The sequence below is a fragment of the Eurosta solidaginis genome, chromosome 3 (assembly GCF_040869045.1).
Source record: "Eurosta solidaginis isolate ZX-2024a chromosome 3, ASM4086904v1, whole genome shotgun sequence".
Taxonomy (NCBI): domain Eukaryota; kingdom Metazoa; phylum Arthropoda; class Insecta; order Diptera; family Tephritidae; genus Eurosta; species Eurosta solidaginis.
In genome coordinates, this window is record NC_090321.1 from 209,041,964 (window position 1) to 209,055,668 (window position 13,705).

The following is a 13,705-nucleotide window of genomic DNA, read 5'->3' on the forward strand; positions in this document are numbered from 1 at the left end:
CCCCGCCGCACCTTAGTTTAATATGTCAACGCTAATCGAAAGGTAATGCGATACATGTTTTCTGCAGTCGAATCTGAATATATCAGAATTGACCTAGTGGGTCCCAGTTCGGCGCTAGGATCAAAAACGGTAAATCGCTAGTGATATTATGTCCAATTTTTGGGTGTAGTGTCGAGGTACGGCCTGTTAGGTTAATTATGGTATTTCAAAAATGTCATATTTCAGAATTTTTTTCGAAAACGCGTTTTCTCAGAATTCGGTTAGGTGATAGCAGATTTCTTAGTGAAGCTCGGATATCAGATGTTCTGCAGACAAATTTTGAAATAGCGCGATTTTTTCAAGTTTACTGTGATAAGGCGTTTTTAAAACAGTAGGTGTATTTCACTTAAAAATACGCTCCAGGTCTTGTCAAGCACACACAAAGAGAGCGCAATACCTCACAACAAAAAAATTTAGCAGCTCGATTATAAATGACTAGCCGGAGAGATTACACAGAAAATTATGTTAATCAGACAGTATGAGCGATATAAGATAAGACCTCGACACTGACTGTGGTTACAATATACCCGAAAGACTACTTAATCCTTACCTCGATATCGGAGACATACTCCAAGCCACTAATTGCCGGGCTAAAAAATATTTTCAGATTAGCCTCTATTTGATGAAGTGCGCACACACACAATTCGCTGGAAATAATTCTCACTGAACACTGCTTGATAGGTAATCAGTCGTTGGAAGGGGTTTTGATTCTACGAACAGTGGAACAGCTGCAGAGGTAAGTAGACTAAGTAGAAAGCTTTTTTCTACCAACCGTTTTCCATGATTTTATGGAAAAGGGTGACCGCTAATGTATATTGGATAGCTAAATTTATTGACTCCGCGAAGTGATTCGAACCACGATGTCTGGAACTAGGCTGCTGTATATCTCTGATTTATAAAAGTATCAAATACCATCGAATTGAACTGACGGTGTCTTGCCCCATAACAACATATGTCAAACACATTTCATAGCAACTACTGAAGATCGGAATTACATATTGTGGCGAAGATTGTGTCCCCTATTCCCCCCGTAGATCCGCGCCTGACGTATACGCTGCGGAGAGACACGCACAAACACATGCATATATCTTTTCTGAGATGCTCACAAAAGTAGACAATCAAGGTGCAAGTATCACTCACATATACACGCGCATATTAGAAGCTATAAAGTGCATCTGTAGTTGTAGCTAGTAATTTTATAGCTGGTAATTAAATTACATTATAGAAATGCCTAGAAGTATGCGAACGAGGAAATCGAAGAGTATAAAAGAGCAAGCTGAGCAATCATGGAGTAATTGATTTAAGCACGCTATCTGTTGAGAAGTAGAAGTGTTATTGTGAATATTGGAGGTATTTATTCAACAGTTTAGTGATTCGAACGTTAGCAGAAGGTTGCAAATAAGCGGAATTTCCCAAAATTCGTTACAATATATTTAAAAAAAACCAGCCTGAAAATATGCAATATTTTAGCTATTATTAATTCTGCCCATCGGCAGAATTTGCTTGAAGTTTGATTCAGGGGTACCTCTTCAAAAAGGGCAATATTTTCAAATTTTTTATTTCCAGGAAGTGAACCAGGGACGATCTTTTCTAAAAAGACGCATTTATGGTGTGATTTCTTTGAAATTGGTTACAGTGGTACCTCATTCACCCAGTAAATATTTGAGAAACTTTTCAACTTGGACTTTCATTAAATTGGACCAAGGGCGACCTTTTTAAAAAAATCAAATTTTTGATGCAACTCGCTAAGAATTTGGTTCAGGAGTGCTGTTTTGATAAGGGAAATATTTGCAAAGCTTTACTTTCCGGAAGTGGACCAGGTGCCCACCTTTTTCAAAAAAAAAAACTTATTTATGGTGCAAATTGTTTAAAATTTGGCTATCTAAACTTTCGAAAAAGTTAATATTTGTGATACTTCTCCTTCCATGGCCGACCTATTATAAAAGTGAGCATATGGAAAGGCGAAGATCAGAGGAAGAAGAAGAGGAGAGGGAGAGAAGGGTGGGAAGTGGCAGAGGGAGAAGTACGCGTAGAGGGCATGGGAGTTGGAGAATATAAATCATGAGTTATAATTTATCTAAATTGGTTTTTCAAATAAAGACTGATCTAAGAACTTGGTGTAACTGCGGCAGCAATGCCCCCGGTAATAGCAGTTTTTAATAAAAAACAATAAAAATAAGAAAACAAAATTTGTTAACTTTTTATCAAATCAAAATTGTAGTTCATATATTTTAATATTTTATCAAATTTGATCTAGATAATTTAAATTAAAATAATTTTAATAAATACATTCACAAATTTTTAATATTTGTTTCTTAAATTTATGGTATTTTGTTTGTGCTTTTTGGTTTACATTCTTGTTTTGTGTACATATGGCTTTGAATTATTTTTATTGTATATATAATTTTTATCTATAAATACTTATTTTACTTTTGCTAGCTTAACGTTTTCGCTAGAGGATTTAGTTTAAACATTTATTTTATAAATACTATAAAATACATTTAAATACATATATGTTATACATAATCTTAGCTTAAATACTTATACTTATATAATCTTTTCACTATCTATTTTTATAAAAAACAAATAATATTTAATTACAATAATACAATCGTCAAATGCATCGGCTTTTTGCGTCAAGTGTTGCCACTCGAAAAACTTGATATCTTCAAATTCCACCAAAACTGTGGACTAAATCATCTTTGCAAAAGTAGTCACTGAGATACGAACGCATAGCGGGGTTGCAGGGTGTCGAAAATTTACTTTTATTCTTACGATTTCTTTTTTTAAATATATCTTTATATATAAAAATTACGTGTCACATTGTTTGTCCGCGATGGACTCCTAAACTACTGAACCGAGTTTGAATTTGTTTCACACCCCGTGTGTAGTTTGATCTAACTTGAAATATAGGATAGGTTATAGCTCAGTTTATAGTTGCAATATTATTTTATTGCAAATTTTTTTATATGTTTATCGTAATAATAAAATGTTACGTATACGCACCGGCACTCATATTTTCAGGTGGTGCGGATATACTTCCGCGTAATTGGTTGGTGTTTAATTAAACAACGTGCCTATCAATAAAAAATATTATAGCGAATGATAACAAGTATAGCACATCACCAGGCTCGACGAGAGGGGGGATTAGCTGCGGGCCCGGGGTTTCTGAGGGGCCCGCGATTTAGAGGTACTATGACATTCAGGAGAGTCTTTAGTTGTTCCATGTGCAATTTTTAAGCCGAATTTCAAGAGCAACGAAAATCTGCATTTCGTTTTAATATTATAGTGAAGTGTGAAAAATAAAAATCTATATATATAAAAAGAAAGGCTAAAATGTGTGTTAGTTGGTCGCCGGTGTTTGAAGAGATGCGTCGGTTGCTTTTGTTCAAACTTTCACACAAGTTGCGTATATCTCACGCGGGTGGTTACTACATAGGTTTGGTTGCGATGGACGTACAGGGTCTCGAGATATATGCCAAAACGTGGGCCCGGATACCCCTAGAATGTGTGGGTAAATTGGATATCAAATGAAAGCTGTTGTTGAGAGCTCTAAAGTAATTTTCATTGTGATATTCGATTTAGTCGCATCAACTTGGTAAAACTGATAAATATGCATGCAAAGCCGAAATAAAGACATGAATTAATAATACCCACATACCTATTTACATACGTCCTGTTCGATTTGCCTGAAATTTGGTATATCAATTTGCCTATATTAGTATTTGCGATCCTTTTTCCGGGAAGAAGACCAGAGACGGACTGGGACTGGGATTAGGACTAGGGCCGGGACCGAGACTCGGATTGGGACTGGAACTGAGACTCGGAGTGAGACTGGAACAAAATACATACCACCCTCTGGGACAGGCAATAAGGGATGAAGAAGAATGAGAAAAACTTTAGAGAAAAGAAAAGAGAGAAGGAGACTGCGAAGAGATAGAGGAGTGAATAAAAGGATTAGGTAAAAGGGAAAAGGGAAAAGGGGGGAGGGCAGAGTTTGATGGAAAAAAGCTTATTAAAATGTATGGAGATAGGTCAAATTTAGTGCAGAACAACGTCTGCCGGGTCTGCTACTAGACCTTTAAATTTCAACGAATAAAACAGTTTGGAGGATCTTTGAAGTACGTTTTCCGTACTTAAAAAACTATAAATAAATAATTTTACCAATTTTTGTAATAACTTTTTGAGATCTTTTCAAAACTTGCAACTTTTTGCAAAATGCGCCTGTCTCAATTGTTTTTAGTGTTACTCAACCTAAAGCCAAATTATTCCCCTACAAAAAAATATATGTAGGTAATTTTCTCGGGCAATGCTAATTTTTCTGTGTTTTTTTTGCTTTGAAACTTATTGCGGCAACGTAAATTTTTATGGAATTTTTTACATTTAAACTGTGATACAATGCCCAATATAAGTCCAAAAAACCATAAAAGTTGACGTTGCCCCACAAAGTTGCCTGCACATTTTTATAAGGGGTACATGGTGTCTATTTGGAGCAACAATGAAATAAATCGAACCCGCCTGTATTACATAAACATAATTTTAAATTTCAATTTTTTTTGGTTTATTTTTTTGTTGCTAAATTTTTTGCAATACAAATCGATTTTGATTTTTGCAGTGATGCTTTATATAAAAAGTGTTTACACCTACAAAAACTGTCCAGGCCATGTTTTTATACCTTTCATGAACATGAAATGGTATATTAACTTTCGTCCGATATTTGTAACGTTGTTGTATAGAAGATAGACTCGCCATTAAGTATTCCGAATTGATCAGGGCGACGAACTGAGTTGATATAGCCATGTCCGTCTGTCTGTCCGTCGGTCTGTCTGTTTGAACGCAAACTGGTCCCTCAAATTTTGAGATATCTCAATGAAATTTGGCACAAGGATGTATTTTTGTATTATGTTAGACACTTGTCGCATCCGGTAGGATCGGACAACTATAACATATATCTCATTCCTGCCGCAATTTAGAAAGTATAAACGAAACTCGGTGATATATATTTTAATATATCATAGAAGATTTTCTGAAAAAATCACTTTGATCGGAGCTATATATAATATATATCCCATACAACCGATCATTCCGATAGAAAGATTTTTGGCAATGTCTCCCTTAATTTTCAATATAAAAACGTTAAACTTGATGATATTTATTCTAATATATCGTAGAAGATTTCATGAAAAATCATTTCGATCGGAGCTATATATAATATATATCCCATACAACCGATCGTTCAGATAGAAAGATTTTTAGCCATTTCTTCCTTAATTTCCAATATAAAAACGCCAAACTTGGTGATATTTATTCTAATATATCATAGAAGATTTCCTGAAAAAATCATTTCGATCGGAGCTACATATAATATATATCCCACACAACCGATCGTTCAGATAAGGGGGTTTTTTGCAATTTTTTAATTTATATTTATCTTAAAAATCGTTTAGGTATGTACATCTATTCACTATATTATTCTTATCTTATACATCCGATTATTTGGAGATTAGACGGGATAAGATTATTGTTCAGCTCCATTCATGAAAGGTATGAAGTCTTCGGCACATCCGAAGACAGTCCCGTCCTTACCACGATGGTTCCCATAAGTTTCAAAGCAAAAAAAAGCCCAGAAAAGTTGACGTTGCCCCACACAATGATTTACATATATATTTTGGGCTGTATTTTGAGCAACACTTGCAAGAAGTTGCAAAATTTTAATACGTTCAAAAAAATTATTACAAAAATTGGTAAAATTTTTTACTTATAATTTTTTTTTTTTTAAATTACTATATGAATCATCCAAAACTTTTTTTGTACCTTGAAACTCAGTGCTCTATATATTTATATATATATAACAAGGAAGATAAGGCAAGTTTCCACACCCTGTATCACCGCTATCGGTTCGTATTTCGGTCACTCCCATTGGAGATATCAATTTTTTTTAGTAGGAACTCTTGACGTGAAAATCACCACACATATGTGATGTAATTCTTTATCATAAAGTGATACATAAAGTTTTTAATATACATAGATGGGCAGTTTGCACTAGTATTGAAAATCTATTAAAAAGAATTAGAGTACAGTTCTACAGCAAATTGCTTTAAAATTTAAAGCATTTTATGGAAATCTCATTTCAAGTCTTGTAATGTACTATGCATGGCACTATTCCTGTCATTATTTTCTTTTCTGTTGTTGTTGTAACTAGTCGAAAAGCACACAAAATTTTTGCGCATTGGCAGTGATTTCAAGTATGGATTAATGTACGGGTACGTGTCCAAAAATTTCTTAAAATGTAATTTATTTACAGAAAACTTTTATATGTATATTTTTGGGAGAAAATGAGGAATAAATAAAATTAAAAAGAAAGTTAAATAAATTTAGAAATAAGTTTTTAAAGACACATAAAAAGACCTTTGGAACATATTTTCAACCGCCTGAAGTTGTTGTTTAAGAGATGAATCACTCGAATCAAAAAAAATATTTAATTTAATGCATACGGTCTAACGTCTCCCCGCCGCACCTTAGTTTAATATGTCAACGCTAATCGAAAGGTAATGCGATACATGTTTTCTGCAGTCGAATCTGAATATATCAGAATTGACCTAGTGGGTCCCAGTTCGGCGCTAGGATCAAAAACGGTAAATCGCTAGTGATATTATGTCCAATTTTTGGGTGTAGTGTCGAGGTACGGCCTGTTAGGTTAATTATGGTATTTCAAAAATGTCATATTTCAGAATTTTTTTCGAAAACGCGTTTTCTCAGAATTCGGTTAGGTGATAGCAGATTTCTTAGTGAAGCTCGGATATCAGATGTTCTGCAGACAAATTTTGAAATAGCGCGATTTTTTCAAGTTTACTGTGATAAGGCGTTTTTAAAACAGTAGGTGTATTTCACTTAAAAATACGCTCCAGGTCTTGTCAAGCACACACAAAGAGAGCGCAATACCTCACAACAAAAAAATTTAGCAGCTCGATTATAAATGACTAGCCGGAGAGATTACACAGAAAATTATGTTAATCAGACAGTATGAGCGATATAAGATAAGACCTCGACACTGACTGTGGTTACAATATACCCGAAAGACTACTTAATCCTTACCTCGATATCGGAGACATACTCCAAGCCACTAATTGCCGGGCTAAAAAATATTTTCAGATTAGCCTCTATTTGATGAAGTGCGCACACACACAATTCGCTGGAAATAATTCTCACTGAACACTGCTTGATAGGTAATCAGTCGTTGGAAGGGGTTTTGATTCTACGAACAGTGGAACAGCTGCAGAGGTAAGTAGACTAAGTAGAAAGCTTTTTTCTACCAACCGTTTTCCATGATTTTATGGAAAAGGGTGACCGCTAATGTATATTGGATAGCTAAATTTATTGACTCCGCGAAGTGATTCGAACCACGATGTCTGGAACTAGGCTGCTGTATATCTCTGATTTATAAAAGTATCAAATACCATCGAATTGAACTGACGGTGTCTTGCCCCATAACAACATATGTCAAACACATTTCATAGCAACTACTGAAGATCGGAATTACATATTGTGGCGAAGATTGTGTCCCCTATTCCCCCCGTAGATCCGCGCCTGACGTATACGCTGCGGAGAGACACGCACAAACACATGCATATATCTTTTCTGAGATGCTCACAAAAGTAGACAATCAAGGTGCAAGTATCACTCACATATACACGCGCATATTAGAAGCTATAAAGTGCATCTGTAGTTGTAGCTAGTAATTTTATAGCTGGTAATTAAATTACATTATAGAAATGCCTAGAAGTATGCGAACGAGGAAATCGAAGAGTATAAAAGAGCAAGCTGAGCAATCATGGAGTAATTGATTTAAGCACGCTATCTGTTGAGAAGTAGAAGTGTTATTGTGAATATTGGAGGTATTTATTCAACAGTTTAGTGATTCGAACGTTAGCAGAAGGTTGCAAATAAGCGGAATTTCCCAAAATTCGTTACAATATATTTAAAAAAAACCAGCCTGAAAATATGCAATATTTTAGCTATTATTAATTCTGCCCATCGGCAGAATTTGCTTGAAGTTTGATTCAGGGGTACCTCTTCAAAAAGGGCAATATTTTCAAATTTTTTATTTCCAGGAAGTGAACCAGGGACGATCTTTTCTAAAAAGACGCATTTATGGTGTGATTTCTTTGAAATTGGTTACAGTGGTACCTCATTCACCCAGTAAATATTTGAGAAACTTTTCAACTTGGACTTTCATTAAATTGGACCAAGGGCGACCTTTTTAAAAAAATCAAATTTTTGATGCAACTCGCTAAGAATTTGGTTCAGGAGTGCTGTTTTGATAAGGGAAATATTTGCAAAGCTTTACTTTCCGGAAGTGGACCAGGTGCCCACCTTTTTCAAAAAAAAAAACTTATTTATGGTGCAAATTGTTTAAAATTTGGCTATCTAAACTTTCGAAAAAGTTAATATTTGTGATACTTCTCCTTCCATGGCCGACCTATTATAAAAGTGAGCATATGGAAAGGCGAAGATCAGAGGAAGAAGAAGAGGAGAGGGAGAGAAGGGTGGGAAGTGGCAGAGGGAGAAGTACGCGTAGAGGGCATGGGAGTTGGAGAATATAAATCATGAGTTATAATTTATCTAAATTGGTTTTTCAAATAAAGACTGATCTAAGAACTTGGTGTAACTGCGGCAGCAATGCCCCCGGTAATAGCAGTTTTTAATAAAAAACAATAAAAATAAGAAAACAAAATTTGTTAACTTTTTATCAAATCAAAATTGTAGTTCATATATTTTAATATTTTATCAAATTTGATCTAGATAATTTAAATTAAAATAATTTTAATAAATACATTCACAAATTTTTAATATTTGTTTCTTAAATTTATGGTATTTTGTTTGTGCTTTTTGGTTTACATTCTTGTTTTGTGTACATATGGCTTTGAATTATTTTTATTGTATATATAATTTTTATCTATAAATACTTATTTTACTTTTGCTAGCTTAACGTTTTCGCTAGAGGATTTAGTTTAAACATTTATTTTATAAATACTATAAAATACATTTAAATACATATATGTTATACATAATCTTAGCTTAAATACTTATACTTATATAATCTTTTCACTATCTATTTTTATAAAAAACAAATAATATTTAATTACAATAATACAATCGTCAAATGCATCGGCTTTTTGCGTCAAGTGTTGCCACTCGAAAAACTTGATATCTTCAAATTCCACCAAAACTGTGGACTAAATCATCTTTGCAAAAGTAGTCACTGAGATACGAACGCATAGCGGGGTTGCAGGGTGTCGAAAATTTACTTTTATTCTTACGATTTCTTTTTTTAAATATATCTTTATATATAAAAATTACGTGTCACATTGTTTGTCCGCGATGGACTCCTAAACTACTGAACCGAGTTTGAATTTGTTTCACACCCCGTGTGTAGTTTGATCTAACTTGAAATATAGGATAGGTTATAGCTCAGTTTATAGTTGCAATATTATTTTATTGCAAATTTTTTTATATGTTTATCGTAATAATAAAATGTTACGTATACGCACCGGCACTCATATTTTCAGGTGGTGCGGATATACTTCCGCGTAATTGGTTGGTGTTTAATTAAACAACGTGCCTATCAATAAAAAATATTATAGCGAATGATAACAAGTATAGCACATCACCAGGCTCGACGAGAGGGGGGATTAGCTGCGGGCCCGGGGTTTCTGAGGGGCCCGCGATTTAGAGGTACTATGACATTCAGGAGAGTCTTTAGTTGTTCCATGTGCAATTTTTAAGCCGAATTTCAAGAGCAACGAAAATCTGCATTTCGTTTTAATATTATAGTGAAGTGTGAAAAATAAAAATCTATATATATAAAAAGAAAGGCTAAAATGTGTGTTAGTTGGTCGCCGGTGTTTGAAGAGATGCGTCGGTTGCTTTTGTTCAAACTTTCACACAAGTTGCGTATATCTCACGCGGGTGGTTACTACATAGGTTTGGTTGCGATGGACGTACAGGGTCTCGAGATATATGCCAAAACGTGGGCCCGGATACCCCTAGAATGTGTGGGTAAATTGGATATCAAATGAAAGCTGTTGTTGAGAGCTCTAAAGTAATTTTCATTGTGATATTCGATTTAGTCGCATCAACTTGGTAAAACTGATAAATATGCATGCAAAGCCGAAATAAAGACATGAATTAATAATACCCACATACCTATTTACATACGTCCTGTTCGATTTGCCTGAAATTTGGTATATCAATTTGCCTATATTAGTATTTGCGATCCTTTTTCCGGGAAGAAGACCAGAGACGGACTGGGACTGGGATTAGGACTAGGGCCGGGACCGAGACTCGGATTGGGACTGGAACTGAGACTCGGAGTGAGACTGGAACAAAATACATACCACCCTCTGGGACAGGCAATAAGGGATGAAGAAGAATGAGAAAAACTTTAGAGAAAAGAAAAGAGAGAAGGAGACTGCGAAGAGATAGAGGAGTGAATAAAAGGATTAGGTAAAAGGGAAAAGGGAAAAGGGGGGAGGGCAGAGTTTGATGGAAAAAAGCTTATTAAAATGTATGGAGATAGGTCAAATTTAGTGCAGAACAACGTCTGCCGGGTCTGCTACTAGACCTTTAAATTTCAACGAATAAAACAGTTTGGAGGATCTTTGAAGTACGTTTTCCGTACTTAAAAAACTATAAATAAATAATTTTACCAATTTTTGTAATAACTTTTTGAGATCTTTTCAAAACTTGCAACTTTTTGCAAAATGCGCCTGTCTCAATTGTTTTTAGTGTTACTCAACCTAAAGCCAAATTATTCCCTACAAAAAAATATATGTAGGTAATTTCTCGGGCAATGCTAATTTTTCTGTGTTTTTTTTGCTTTGAAACTTATTGCGGCAACGTAAATTTTTATGGAATTTTTTACATTTAAACTGTGATACAATGCCCAATATAAGTCCAAAAAACCATAAAAGTTGACGTTGCCCCACAAAGTTGCCTGCACATTTTTATAAGGGGTACATGGTGTCTATTTGGAGCAACAATGAAATAAATCGAACCCGCCTGTATTACATAAACATAATTTTAAATTTCAATTTTTTTTGGTTTATTTTTTTGTTGCTAAATTTTTGCAATACAAATCGATTTTGATTTTTGCAGTGATGCTTTATATAAAAAGTGTTTACACCTACAAAAACTGTCCAGGCCATGTTTTTATACCTTTCATGAACATGAAATGGTATATTAACTTTCGTCCGATATTTGTAACGTTGTTGTATAGAAGATAGACTCGCCATTAAGTATTCCGAATTGATCAGGGCGACGAACTGAGTTGATATAGCCATGTCCGTCTGTCTGTCCGTCGGTCTGTCTGTTTGAACGCAAACTGGTCCCTCAAATTTTGAGATATCTCAATGAAATTTGGCACAAGGATGTATTTTTGTATTATGTTAGACACTTGTCGCATCCGGTAGGATCGGACAACTATAACATATATCTCATTCCTGCCGCAATTTAGAAAGTATAAACGAAACTCGGTGATATATATTTTAATATATCATCATAGAAGATTTTCTGAAAAAATCACTTTGATCGGAGCTATATATAATATATATCCCATACAACCGATCATTCCGATAGAAAGATTTTTGGCAATGTCTCCCTTAATTTTCAATATAAAAACGTTAAACTTGATGATATTTATTCTAATATATCGTAGAAGATTTCATGAAAAATCATTTCGATCGGAGCTATATATAATATATATCCCATACAACCGATCGTTCAGATAGAAAGATTTTTAGCCATTTCTTCCTTAATTTCCAATATAAAAACGCCAAACTTGGTGATATTTATTCTAATATATCATAGAAGATTTCCTGAAAAAATCATTTCGATCGGAGCTACATATAATATATATCCCACACAACCGATCGTTCAGATAAGGGGGTTTTTTGCAATTTTTTAATTTATATTTATCTTAAAAATCGTTTAGGTATGTACATCTATTCACTATATTATTCTTATCTTATACATCCGATTATTTGGAGATTAGACGGGATAAGATTATTGTTCAGCTCCATTCATGAAAGGTATGAAGTCTTCGGCACATCCGAAGACAGTCCCGTCCTTACCACGATGGTTCCCATAAGTTTCAAAGCAAAAAAAAGCCCAGAAAAGTTGACGTTGCCCCACACAATGATTTACATATATATTTTGGGCTGTATTTTGAGCAACACTTGCAAGAAGTTGCAAAATTTTAATACGTTCAAAAAAATTATTACAAAAATTGGTAAAATTTTTTACTTATAATTTTTTTTTTTTTTAAATTACTATATGAATCATCCAAAACTTTTTTTGTACCTTGAAACTAGTGCTCTATATATTTATATATATATAACAAGGAAGATAAGGCAAGTTTCCACACCCTGTATCACCGCTATCGGTTCGTATTTCGGTCACTCCCATTGGAGATATCAATTTTTTTTAGTAGGAACTCTTGACGTGAAAATCACCACACATATGTGATGTAATTCTTTATCATAAAGTGATACATAAAGTTTTTAATATACATAGATGGGCAGTTTGCACTAGTATTGAAAATCTATTAAAAAGAATTAGAGTACAGTTCTACAGCAAATTGCTTTAAAATTTAAAGCATTTTATGGAAATCTCATTTCAAGTCTTGTAATGTACTATGCATGCTAATGAAAACTGCCCATCTATGTTTTTCAAGTGAATATTAAATTAAATTTTTAATTATAAAACAAAGTCGTTTTTTACTTTTATTTACAAAATGTTTCGATGTAAAAATTCAATTTGTTTTTTGTAATGGCTGTTTCATGTGTGTTTTTGTTGTTCTCCTTCTATTGCTATATTGTTAGGTATTTCTTCGTGTATTGTTTTTTTTTTTGGTTTTTTTTTTTTTTTTTGTTTAAATATATGAAATTGCAACATGCAGCTCGTTATTAAATGAAGATTTTTTAGAGTTTTTCATGCTAATAAAACACCATTTTTGGCGTTAATAAACACTTCAATTGTTAAAAAAAAACAATTCAAGTAAATACTTTTACTTATTTCACTATAATAAATAAAAAAAAAAGGAAACAAGTTAAATTAACTCGGAATTTTTTTATTTTTTCTTATTTTATTTATTTTAAACCTAATCTCTTTGTTTACGTTAATAAGTACTGGAATTTTAAGAACACGCATTCGTTTGGTTTTTATATTCTACCATAACAACAAAGCTCCAGAGTAAAGTAAAAGTTTGTATGGCATCTGAAACATGTTAAGAGCAATATTTATTCCTAAAGATGCGAAAACTATTGTCAGATAAGCGCTTATTGTCGTCTTTGTCTTTACGTTTGTCTGTATGTTTGTCTCTTCCTAATAAGTTTCGCAAATCGGAACAAATTTAGCGCTAAAAAAATGTCCGTTATTCTACTCGAAAAAGCAGATAACCAACTTCCCAATCAACGTTGGGTTAGGTTTATTTTAATGACCAAATTGAAAAATCCTATCAATAACCAGGACCTATTTTATTACTCCGTCCTCTTGGAAAATACTAGGAGCTTTCTAGGACTAATGCCACTTGCTGCTTCTAGATCTGACAGCTGTATCACTCCTAATAGCTGGAGTTTTAGCCTGGAAAACTCAGGGCACGATCACA